The following is a 10,424-nucleotide window of genomic DNA, read 5'->3' on the forward strand; positions in this document are numbered from 1 at the left end:
CGCCCAAGCTGGTGCAACATGGCGACTGAACTCATGTTGCACTTAACAGATCAGCAACGTGGTCAGACCCTTCTTGGTAAGCAAACAATGTATGATTCATGTCATTGGATGCACTTCTAATGTTCGGCTTTTTCCCTTCCAAAGTTTGTCATGTGCTTTCCAAACAATCCTATTGGCAAGCGCGAAACGACAATATTGGCGGTAAACCGACACGCCAGGTGCATACAGACAATAGGCACCCGGGAACTGCGCGTGTCTCCTTGTTGGCTCCATCTTCGTCGACATGGATGTAGACACGTCACATTTGCTTATAATCGTGGCCAGTGGTTGCGCGACTTATGGCAATCAGGCGCATGTCTGCATGTATGCATGGACCTGTGCTGAATGGACCCTGTCCGAACATGCTCCATCTTGGCCACAGCTATGGATTGGGCAGAGGAATTTCCCACCGGGGAGCAGCAGATTCAGATTGCAGGCACTGATCTGGTGGACGTGAGCATATGTGAGCATGTGTGTGAAACTTTTGCAAGGCGCGTCCGTTCGCATTACTAGTCCTAGTATCCACCCTTTCATGTATCTTCGCATGAAGGGTTGCCAGCGTGTGCATTGGGTCACCTACTCTTTGCAAAAGGCAGGCATCAGCAAAGCGTATGCTCCTATCTGGGCCTGCTTTCCCGCACATTCACTTCACAGCTGGCTCAGGGCTATAAGCCTGGGATACAAGTACACATCATCAGCAAACCTCCGTGCTCATCTATTCCAAACCACATGTCTGCTGTCACAGGTGTGAAGGCGGGCTCTCTTCTCCAAAATTGCCAAATGGCTGCAAATTCCTTTTGTAACGTTGCTGCTCAAGCTGCAAGATTGTCAGTGGCATCAATGCCGACAATGGCATGATGTCAGAGCCACCGTGTGATTCAATCCATGGACGCTTGGCCGTGCATGGGCCATGTCATGGCCCGCGCCGGACCGAGTCCCTGTCAGGCTCTTGGTGACTCATCACACAGTTCCTTGAGCATGGCTTTGACAAGCCTTAGCCTAAAGCTTAGGCCAGGCATGGACACCACACGAGGAGTTAATGAAGCCTTGAGCACTGTTGTAGTTTCATCGTCCTATCGTTGTTCGTCTTTAGTCAAACAACGCATTCGAAGAAAAGTAGTTCGTGCACCAGCCGAAATGGCAGCCAAGTCACGGCACAGGCGCATGCCTTCGGAAGTTAATCCCAACAAGAATACAAATTGGTTGAGCTACAAGGGTTCATGGGTTTGGTACATCGGGCTCGTGCTTCTGGCCTGGTCTGTTATCTCGGCATTCGTGGACCCAGGGCTGGCTTGGACGTACACGCACCTGCTGCACGCTGCCATCACATTTGTTTGCCTACATTGGATGAAAGGCTCGCCCATACAAGAGGACCAGGGAGTGTATGATCACTTGACGTTCTGGGAGCAACTGGACAACGAGCAGCAATATACTCGCACAAGGAAGATGTTCACGGTGGTGCCCCTGATACTTTTCCTTTTGGCTACGCATTCATCCGACTACCGACAGCAGCCGTTGGCCTTGAACCTCTTTGCTGTAGCCGTTTTGCTGATAGCGAAGTTCCCACAGATTCACAAAGTGAGGATATTTGGCATCAACAAGTATTGACTCTTTGGAAGGCTTAGGCTTTCTTGATGCACATCGTGCATTCGTGTATTGAAAACATAGATGTTATTCTTCCATAGCACAGTGCCATCGACAACGGCCTGCCCCAGTCTTTTTGCATGTTCTTTTGTCGAATGTGGCAACCCTGAAGGCGCAATTGCCACAGCTACTTCAGCCGCTGTTTTTCCCTGGATGTGGCATTTGACCCATGTAATATGTCGTCCTTCTACTCAGTCAGGCATCCAATGCTTTCCCAGCGTGCTTGTCTGGGCCGGCAGGCAATCCCCTGCCCAGTGTTCGGTGCAGTTGCCACCATGCTGAACTGGCAATTTCCAGCCATTTTTAGGATGTTTGCTAATAGATTGGGCCGTTGTTTTTCATGCCCATGTCGTTCTGCAGACGTGCAGAATGACCACGATTGTAAATATTGCGTTGCATGTTGGGTGCCCAAGCAAGCACCAGTTCCACGTTATCGGGAGACGCCTTGCTCTGGAGGCATCTGACCCTGTTAGCATGTTGCGATGGAGCATCGCATCATCAGGGATGTTAGATACATGCCTTGTTACACTCAACAACTCATCCAAGGACAGGTTCCGAGTGGTTTATGGTTTGCAAATGGATCAAGTTGAATGCGCGATGGACAAACATCTAAATATGGCAAGTTGAAATACTCCTGCATGCGCCGCTGCAAGTACTCCAGAACGGCATGTACATCAACCAAACCCTCTCCGTGTTGAACGGCATGTCTGACCATCTCCTTGTCCACCAGTTCGATTGCGCATCCGCCACTTGCGTCCCGCCATCTAAGCAGCTCCATGACTGCCAAGTAGTGACAGTACGCCCCACCAACCACGCACACATGGAACAGTTGGTGACTGTGCAGCAGAATGTCGAACCGCCCCGGCGCCATCGCTCTGGAACTCGCATCGCATAGATTGCTGCACCTCCGATGTAGCATACTCCCATAAGGAAGTCAATGAACGCGACCTCCCACAGCTTGTCGAAATGTGGATATGCGATGGCCATGTGAAGGTAAGGAATGATGCCCAAGAGAGCAAGCACCATGAAGGCTGTGGCACGTGTCGCACGCCAAGCAACGGTCTGGAAGCAGTTGAGCAGCGACAGCGCAAGAGTGGCAGCCCCACACAGAGTGATGCAGAGCAAGTAGAACCACTGGTACACGGGCTGACACATGAAGCTGTAGTACACCGAGGGGTAGAAGGAGCTCACAATGTTGGCCACAATGCCTGCAATAATGAACAGCTAGCTTTGGTAGTGAACATTGTGTGCACGATAGCCAGTTCAGCAAATGTTGGAAAACACTGAATCACAAAGCAAAATGTTTGTTACTTTGTATCGTTCTGTTTTGCTCGCAGCGCTATTTGTGACGACAAAACTCAGGATCGCAACAAGATATGCGCAGATAAACCAGTTTGTACGGGTGCTTTGGAACCCGGTAATGTCACTGTCAGGGTCACGGTGATTATCTGGCATGTGACACGCACCAGCATAGTCAAATCGCCAGATAGTTAAGGCGATGTGTTCGTTGCAGCAGCCGAAGAGATGTGCGACGGCCGAGACGAGCAGGCATGTCATGACTCCCCCCATGAATACATACACCGGCCACCTGGGCACAGGCCACTGAACGCTGCTCAACACGACGTAGTGTAGCAACTCGTCCACAGCGACGTACACCCAATGGAAGCCTTGACCCACGTTTGATGCCATGACGCTCGATGTTGTGTTCTGCAGCGTCGCCACACCATCTCAGTGGCCAAGCACACTGGCCTGGCATGCGTAGTCCAGATGTCTGAACATCGCGAACAGGAGAGAACTCGGGGTGGGAATCAGCCGAAGCACATGTTCCAAGATGACGGTAATCGACAAACATTCTATGTTGCTTGTTGAATGTTTCCTGCCATTATCTATGCGATGTCATGCTGTCTTGTTGATGTCTTGTGGTTGATATTTTGTGACAATGACGCACACGATACACTCGACTTGTGTGCATGTGCAGTCATTCCAGGCAGAAGGTGCCCACTGATATACTTTCCGGATCCAACGCCTGAATACCTTCGTCCAATACATACACGACCTGCCATGTGTATGCAAATTTACTGCAGGCAAGCACTTCGCGTGCACGCACCACACAGGAGCACACCTGAACAAAGTCCTCAAGCGTGTGCAACGTATGTGCCATTGAATCAGACACATGAGCACGAAGAGTGTACACTTTTGTTGACACGGAGTCAGGAATGTGCACTCCGCCAACGAGGTTGTCGATTCCATCGCGCAAAGTATGATGCACGGATGCAAGCCCGTCGTGCAACGTATGATGCACTGAAGTGAGCGAAGAGTGAAGAGTGTCGGACACACGTGGCATCGCCTTGCCAGCCGAGAGCGTGGTCAGTCGATCTTCCAATTCGTGCACCGAATCCACTAGGCTGTGCTGAAGCGAACGTAACGTGTCAAACAGGGACGCCCAAGTCGCGTTGCCCCGTCCCAGGGCATGATGGATGTGTGCAACGCCGTGTCCCTCTGCCTGCCGACAGTGGTGGGCTCTTAGTAGTAAGTTCACGTTGTGAACCTGCTGATGGATGGAGTCCGAAGCATTGTCTATACGGTGGGACACGGCATCCCATAATGCTTCTAGGTCGTCCTCCCGAATTGCAAGCGGCGTTGGCGGGCTACGTATAATGCACACTAGGAGAAAGATGAAGAAGAAGAACCCTGCATGCAAAGACGGTTGGTTGAGCTTCTCTAGCAGGTTGATGACCAATCGACAAAACCCTGAGCGAGCGAGCAGAGCCCAGAACCTCGCTTTACATGGAAATCGCGCGTGATCAGCCTATGCAAAAGATGTGGAATGCGGTCACATCGTACCAGTGAGGTGCGACCACACGTTTCCAGACTCGTTGTGAATCCTGAACAGCGACTTCACCGAGCCCCATAGCCCAGTGTTTGCCCGATAGCCCGAGAAAATAAACTCATTGTCTTTCAGATAATCAGGTAAATCCTTCCAATGATATAACTTTGAGGTTGCCCTCTTCTTGACTGCCTTTTTTCGTCTGGGAGCTGCTTGCACCTCTCGCTGGAGTTTCAAGTCTACAGCACCATCAGATTCCATGATGAAGACAGAATACGACGAAATCCGAAAGAGATTAAGGGAATGCATAGTCCGCCTTCACTTTGTAGCACAAGCCTTGTGACAAGGCAGTATGCTATGATGTCTGCCTTTGAGAATGGTTGACTGGTGCTGATAGGATCCCGCTATCGCCCATATGTCCCGCCATCAGGCAATCGTGCAAGGCTGAAAACAAAGCGTACCAATACTTGTTGGGTGTTGCTGCTCATATATTTCACCTCGGTATGAGCGCTCACATGTGCCAAAAGTCGCCGCAACCATGCCACCCAGGAGGCTTTGACAGCCTGTGTCTCGAACATGGCTACCATCCAGATTCGAATACATGGGTAGCGCTCCTTGCCGTTTACAAGATCAAAATTCGTTCATATTCCGATGCACATGCTGAACTGGGCCACTTCTCTGATGAAGTCCAATTTATCTGCAGGGGAGCTCCGTTGCCACAAAAAGGACACATATACGTTGTTCCAATGCAACCTGATTGAAATGGATGTTTGCAAGCGCGCTCTTACTCCTGCTCGTGACGGTTGCAGGTGGGAGGATGGCCAGTATGTATCGAGGGACCTGGAAGGTGTCAGTCGGTGGGAAGTGCAAGGCGCTGATGTACTGCATGTCAAGGTCGATGATGTCACGGTTGTGGTCCATCAGAGGGTAAGATATTACTGCTCCAGTGGTTGACCCCGAGGGCTCCTGCGTGCTGCACAGCAGCGGCATGAGCGATGCATGGTGGGGGCATCGCCTACCTGTCAGCCTGGCAATGCATATCCACCGACTGAACAAGGTCCTGATAGTGAGGAGCATGCATTCGAACCTGCGATCAGCATGTGGTCCTGCCCATATGAGCTCAAAAGCCATTTATTCACGTGATAAGAAAAGAAAAAGACTAGGGATACGGCAGTGTTTCCCCACGATGGAATCAGATTGCCTAGAGAGCCGAGAATGTCTGTCATGGTTCCAGAGGCACCATGCCTCTTTCTCGCAAACACGTGTTCAACGTTGAGCTGAGTGCTGCGAATCTACGAAGTTGAGGCGGTGTGCCTCTCTTGCAAGGTGAATGATGCTACAAATAAAAAGAGCTCTAAAGTAGTTAATGCCATGTTGTACATGGTAATAATAATAAGCAAGCACATCATCTGACATTGATATGCCAGTGCTATGGGTGCAGCCTAAAGAGCTGGGGGCCGAGAAAATGAGTGTTGGTGCCGCGACATGGGATGGAGCATTTGTGATGCTGGCGTATTTAGGTGTGAGCCGCGCTCTTGCACCTGCCGTGTTGGCTTGCGCTGATTTGGTGCTGTTCGTGTGAGGATGGCGTAATGCTCGTAACAGCCACATCCATGCAAATGTGTTACCTGGGAATTGAGTACCACGACATGCTTCGCCTGTAGGCCAAGCCAGATTCATTGTGTTGCCCGCCTTACTGCTCAGGGCAGTGCAGGACAAGGCCAGGCCTGCATGCACTACCATCTGTTTCGAGCGCAGACCTCGCGTATTACTAGCTGAAACATGCAAGGACATCTCATCCATCAAAATGTACTGAGCGACATGTCCGCCCCTCTACCCGTATCCATTGCAAGCTATGCCGTTCTGGCAACTACTAAAGCAAAAACCATCAGAGAACTCACGACTTCTATTGATCGTGCAGCTTCCATGCCCAGGTATCGGCTCCTCGGTACTCGAATTGTAGAAGTCGGTGCTGGGCCGGGCTTGCCAGCGCTATACGCCTCGCTCTTGGGTGCTCACTCCATCATCACCGACATTGCGAAAGTTATTCCTCTCATAGATGAGAATATTGCAGCAAATAACTTGCATGTCCGCGTGCCTGGCCGCGGGCATGCTGAAGCTAGCACTCTGGAGTGGGGCGCTGAGGGCTACGAGGCGGTGGTTGAGTCGCTAAGTCAAACTTTGCCCGACATCGTTTTGGCTTGTGACACCTGCTACATCGATCCTGTGCGTCCTCTAGAGTCTTCACTCTCGTGATGCTTTCGTGATGCGGCTGAGTGCTGCATTTACAGCTGTTTACAACGGAAGTCACCTTCATATTCAGCTGCTGAAGGACTTGTGGCGTGTGTGCGCTTTTGATTTCTCAACCCGGGACGCGTTGTTTTGTGCCCAGCGCTGGCTCAAGATAAGTTAATGGGTTTCGATCATGGTTTGTGAACTCAATTTGAGTTGGGTGTTAGCACACGCGTCCTCATTCATGGGTGATGCGCTCATCGCTTGTCAATTGCAGCCAGCAAGCACTTGAGTCATCTTTTGTATTCCATGTGACCATGTGCCAAGGTACAGTACAAAATCCCATGTCATGCATCATGCAGGTGTCCACTGTCTGCGTTTTCGCTGTGTGTTCCAAGCGGTTTCTGCTTTGCTCATGTGCGTACAGCATGATGCAGGACAAGCCAGGGGGATGAGTTGGCCTTGTGTACTGCAGGGAGATCCTAGTCAGCATGGTGGACCGCAGTTGGTGCACTTCATAGCTGCCTGTAAAGGACTGATGGGGCCTCAAACCACGCTTTTGTTGGCGTTTGAACCCAGATCAAGCTCTGTGACTGAGGGCCTGCTGAACGAGCTCAATGCCAACTTCTCTTCTGTCCAACGTGTCTCACCATCGAGATGGCGCAAGCACCTTGATTGCAATCATGTGGAGATGTATTGTATGACAATGCAAACGAACGTGAAATCAACGTATTGACATGTGCTGAGCTTCAATCGAGTCTGAGGTGAGGTTTACTGGCAGTTTGAGCACCTGTGTTGAAGAATCGTTTTTGAAATCCCCTGGCTTTGCTCGTACTGGTTCATGTGCTTAGCCACAATGCTCGTGGCATCTGGTCATCGCAGTGTAACCTCACTGCGATGTTCTAGCGCAACCTCGAGATTTCGAACGCGTTGGATACACGATTCAAAATTCAAATGAATGTCGCGTCATTGGTGACGACGACCCGTGAAACCCCTTGCAGGCTGTATCTTCGTTCCCTCGAAAGCAAAGCTTACACAACGGCACATTTCATAGAACAGAACGAATGAAGTGGTTGTATTTGCAGAAGCCGCATGAATCCTGTCATCTCGCTCGTGAAAATACTGCGTACCAACTTTCTGCTCACTCCTTCACAAGTATAGAGCAAGAGCAATGATGGCTCTTCATACTGCGGCACTGCGCTTAGGTGCGACATTCTCACGCTGCTGACATCTCATTTTCATGAATGCGTGGCATGTATCGCTAGTCATCATGGCTTCCTGAACAAACAATCGGTCCGCATGCACTACACTCATCGTCATCGCTACTGCGTCGAAGGCTGTAACACGCACTTGCAAACTACAGCCTGGCTTAGAATATGTGCTGGGAATATTTACACAATGAGTTTATATGCATTGTATTCTGGCCATTGTAGACAGCGATCTGGACCTTTTTGCTCGCGTTTCGGAACTGCGGTTTGTAAACACGTCTTACTGAGCATCGACATCGGGTGTGAAATCAAAGACAGCTCATTTGGCTCCACGTCCGTGGCGGTTGGTATGACACAATTCATTCGTCAATGCCATAAGCTCACTCCAAGTAGCTGCACACCTCGAGACCTGAGCTTGCGGAACCGCTGTGGTTCCCTGTTTTATTATAGAGCAATGGGAGCTCGTACCCTACACGTTGGTCGAACGATACGGAGGCCGGTGCATCTGAAGCAGCATATCAAATAAAAACCATTGAGGCGAGGCATCTGAGTGTCAAGTTGTGGACAGGCGTCGCGGAATGCCACCGCCGAATGGACAGCATGTATGGCAACACGCCAGTCCTCTACACATCCACCGCATGCGTACTTGACACAGCACACGATTACGCGTGTGCGATGCTCTCATGTACAATCGAACCAGCATTAAAACGCTATCCCATTTCTCCATGGCTCGTCAGATTAATCTGTCAACCAGGAAACCCCCAAAGGGGAAAACCCCTGATTGCCTGAGCAATGGCACCTGGGCAAAATGCAATCGAGCCGCCCAGCCTACAGGCAGCAGAGGAAACGAGCGAGTCAGCCATAGCTGGTTGCCAGCCTAAATGAAGGGAATCAATGACCCCGTGCATATTCTTGTGGAAATGTATGGCCAACCCAAGCTGCAGCAGCAGAGAGTTTGAAGTAGCTGATACCGAGGGCGCTTCCAAAGAAAAGAAAAAAGAGTTATGCCAGCCCAAAGAAGGCGGCGTCAACAACAGGTGAGACAGCCAGAGCTGATATCGAGCCTGAAAGGAGGGATGCAGCATCCCGCAAAGGGCGACGCAAATACTGGTGGTTTTCGGAAGGCCTGATTCATGAATTTAATGAGATGGCCGTCAAGATCGACGCTGCACAACAAGGCCATATGTAAGATGTGTAAGAGGGCGCTTCTACAGTTGCTCTAAAGTGGCTTGGCCGCATTCAAGCCTTCAGTGCCCTGGTCCTTCCTTCGGCGCAGATTCTATTGCTTTGGCATTGCCATCTACGCTCGTGACTTCTCGGCATCACAAGGATGCCCTGTGTGCAGGAACTGTGGTACTCCTGGCCTCAATCGGGTGTTCCCTAGCAGCCAGACCGCTCAACATGCATGCCCAGAAAGATTCCTCTGACACATTGCCTTTGGCGCACGAAGACCTGGAGCAATACCAGGACATGATCTCCTACATCAAGAGTCTGGCTATTGAGGTACCCGACACAGCAAGCATGAGTGCGCAGGACTTCGAAGCCTATGTCAAGAGCCAGTCGCAGATTGAGGGCATGACACGGGAGGAGGTCATCGACTATCTGGACGTGGTGTCAACAATCAAGCGCATGGCACTACCAGAGGAGCGTACAGAGAAAGCAGCATTCTAAGTATGGACATGCGTCCACTGCATGATAGTCATCACTTCTTCTACTCGGCCGGCGATTGGCAGTCACTCTCGGGCATAAACGTAAGCTCGATTCCCTATAGCCACGTAAAGGGTTTCTCAGGCAATCAATCTGACAGCATGAGTGCGGTACAACAATCTCGTCGGATTGCAAGTCATTCAGGGCATGTAGTGCAGAGCCCGCGTTTGCACGCGTGCTTCTTGCTTTGTGAGTGCATTCTACAACGCTGGAACAGCTGCAGGCTCACGCTGGTGCACTGGCATTGCTATGCCGCGTTGTTGCGTCGTGAACCACTGTTATGTAGGTAGGGGCATCGCTCCGTGGGGGAACATCACCATGCAGAAATGCATTGCTCGATGGTGTGCAGCCAATAGCATTGGCAGCCGTTGTGCTCATTTTTCGACGTAATGTGCCCTGCTCTGGTCAATATGTTGCCATGACCTGCGGCTTTGCTAATATGCGCATACCTCCCTGGTCAGCTTCTTTTCCAAACCCAATGGCACAGCCCTCAACCGAACCCAGTGATGGCTGTGCCATCATCTTGTCTTTGGGCGCTATTTGGTAGATGAGCAACTGAGGATTTCGTTCAAGTTGTCACATCCCAACAGAGCACAACCTAAGACTGAGCCAGCACTTCGTCATTGTTCATAGGTACTGCCTGCATTTGTTTTTCATATTTTACAGTCATCCTATTGCGAGACGAGGGATACCTAACAACGTTTACCATCTTGTTCAATTCCTGTGTACCGCAGCCACCGCAGAACTCTGCACCACACCACACTTAA

At 50.7% G+C, this 10,424-nt stretch overlaps 1 pseudogene; it reads left to right on the forward strand.

Moving 5' to 3' along the window:
- The first annotated feature begins 924 nt into the window (after positions 1 to 924).
- Positions 925 to 1,647, forward strand: LOC149808814 (uncharacterized; annotated as a pseudogene).
- The last annotated feature ends 8,777 nt before the right edge of the window (positions 1,648 to 10,424 follow it).

This window comes from Nuphar pumila, unplaced genomic scaffold (assembly GCF_984573655.1).
Source record: "Nuphar pumila unplaced genomic scaffold, dmNupPumi1.hap1.1 HAP1_SCAFFOLD_2150, whole genome shotgun sequence".
Lineage (NCBI taxonomy): Eukaryota > Viridiplantae > Streptophyta > Magnoliopsida > Nymphaeales > Nymphaeaceae > Nuphar > Nuphar pumila.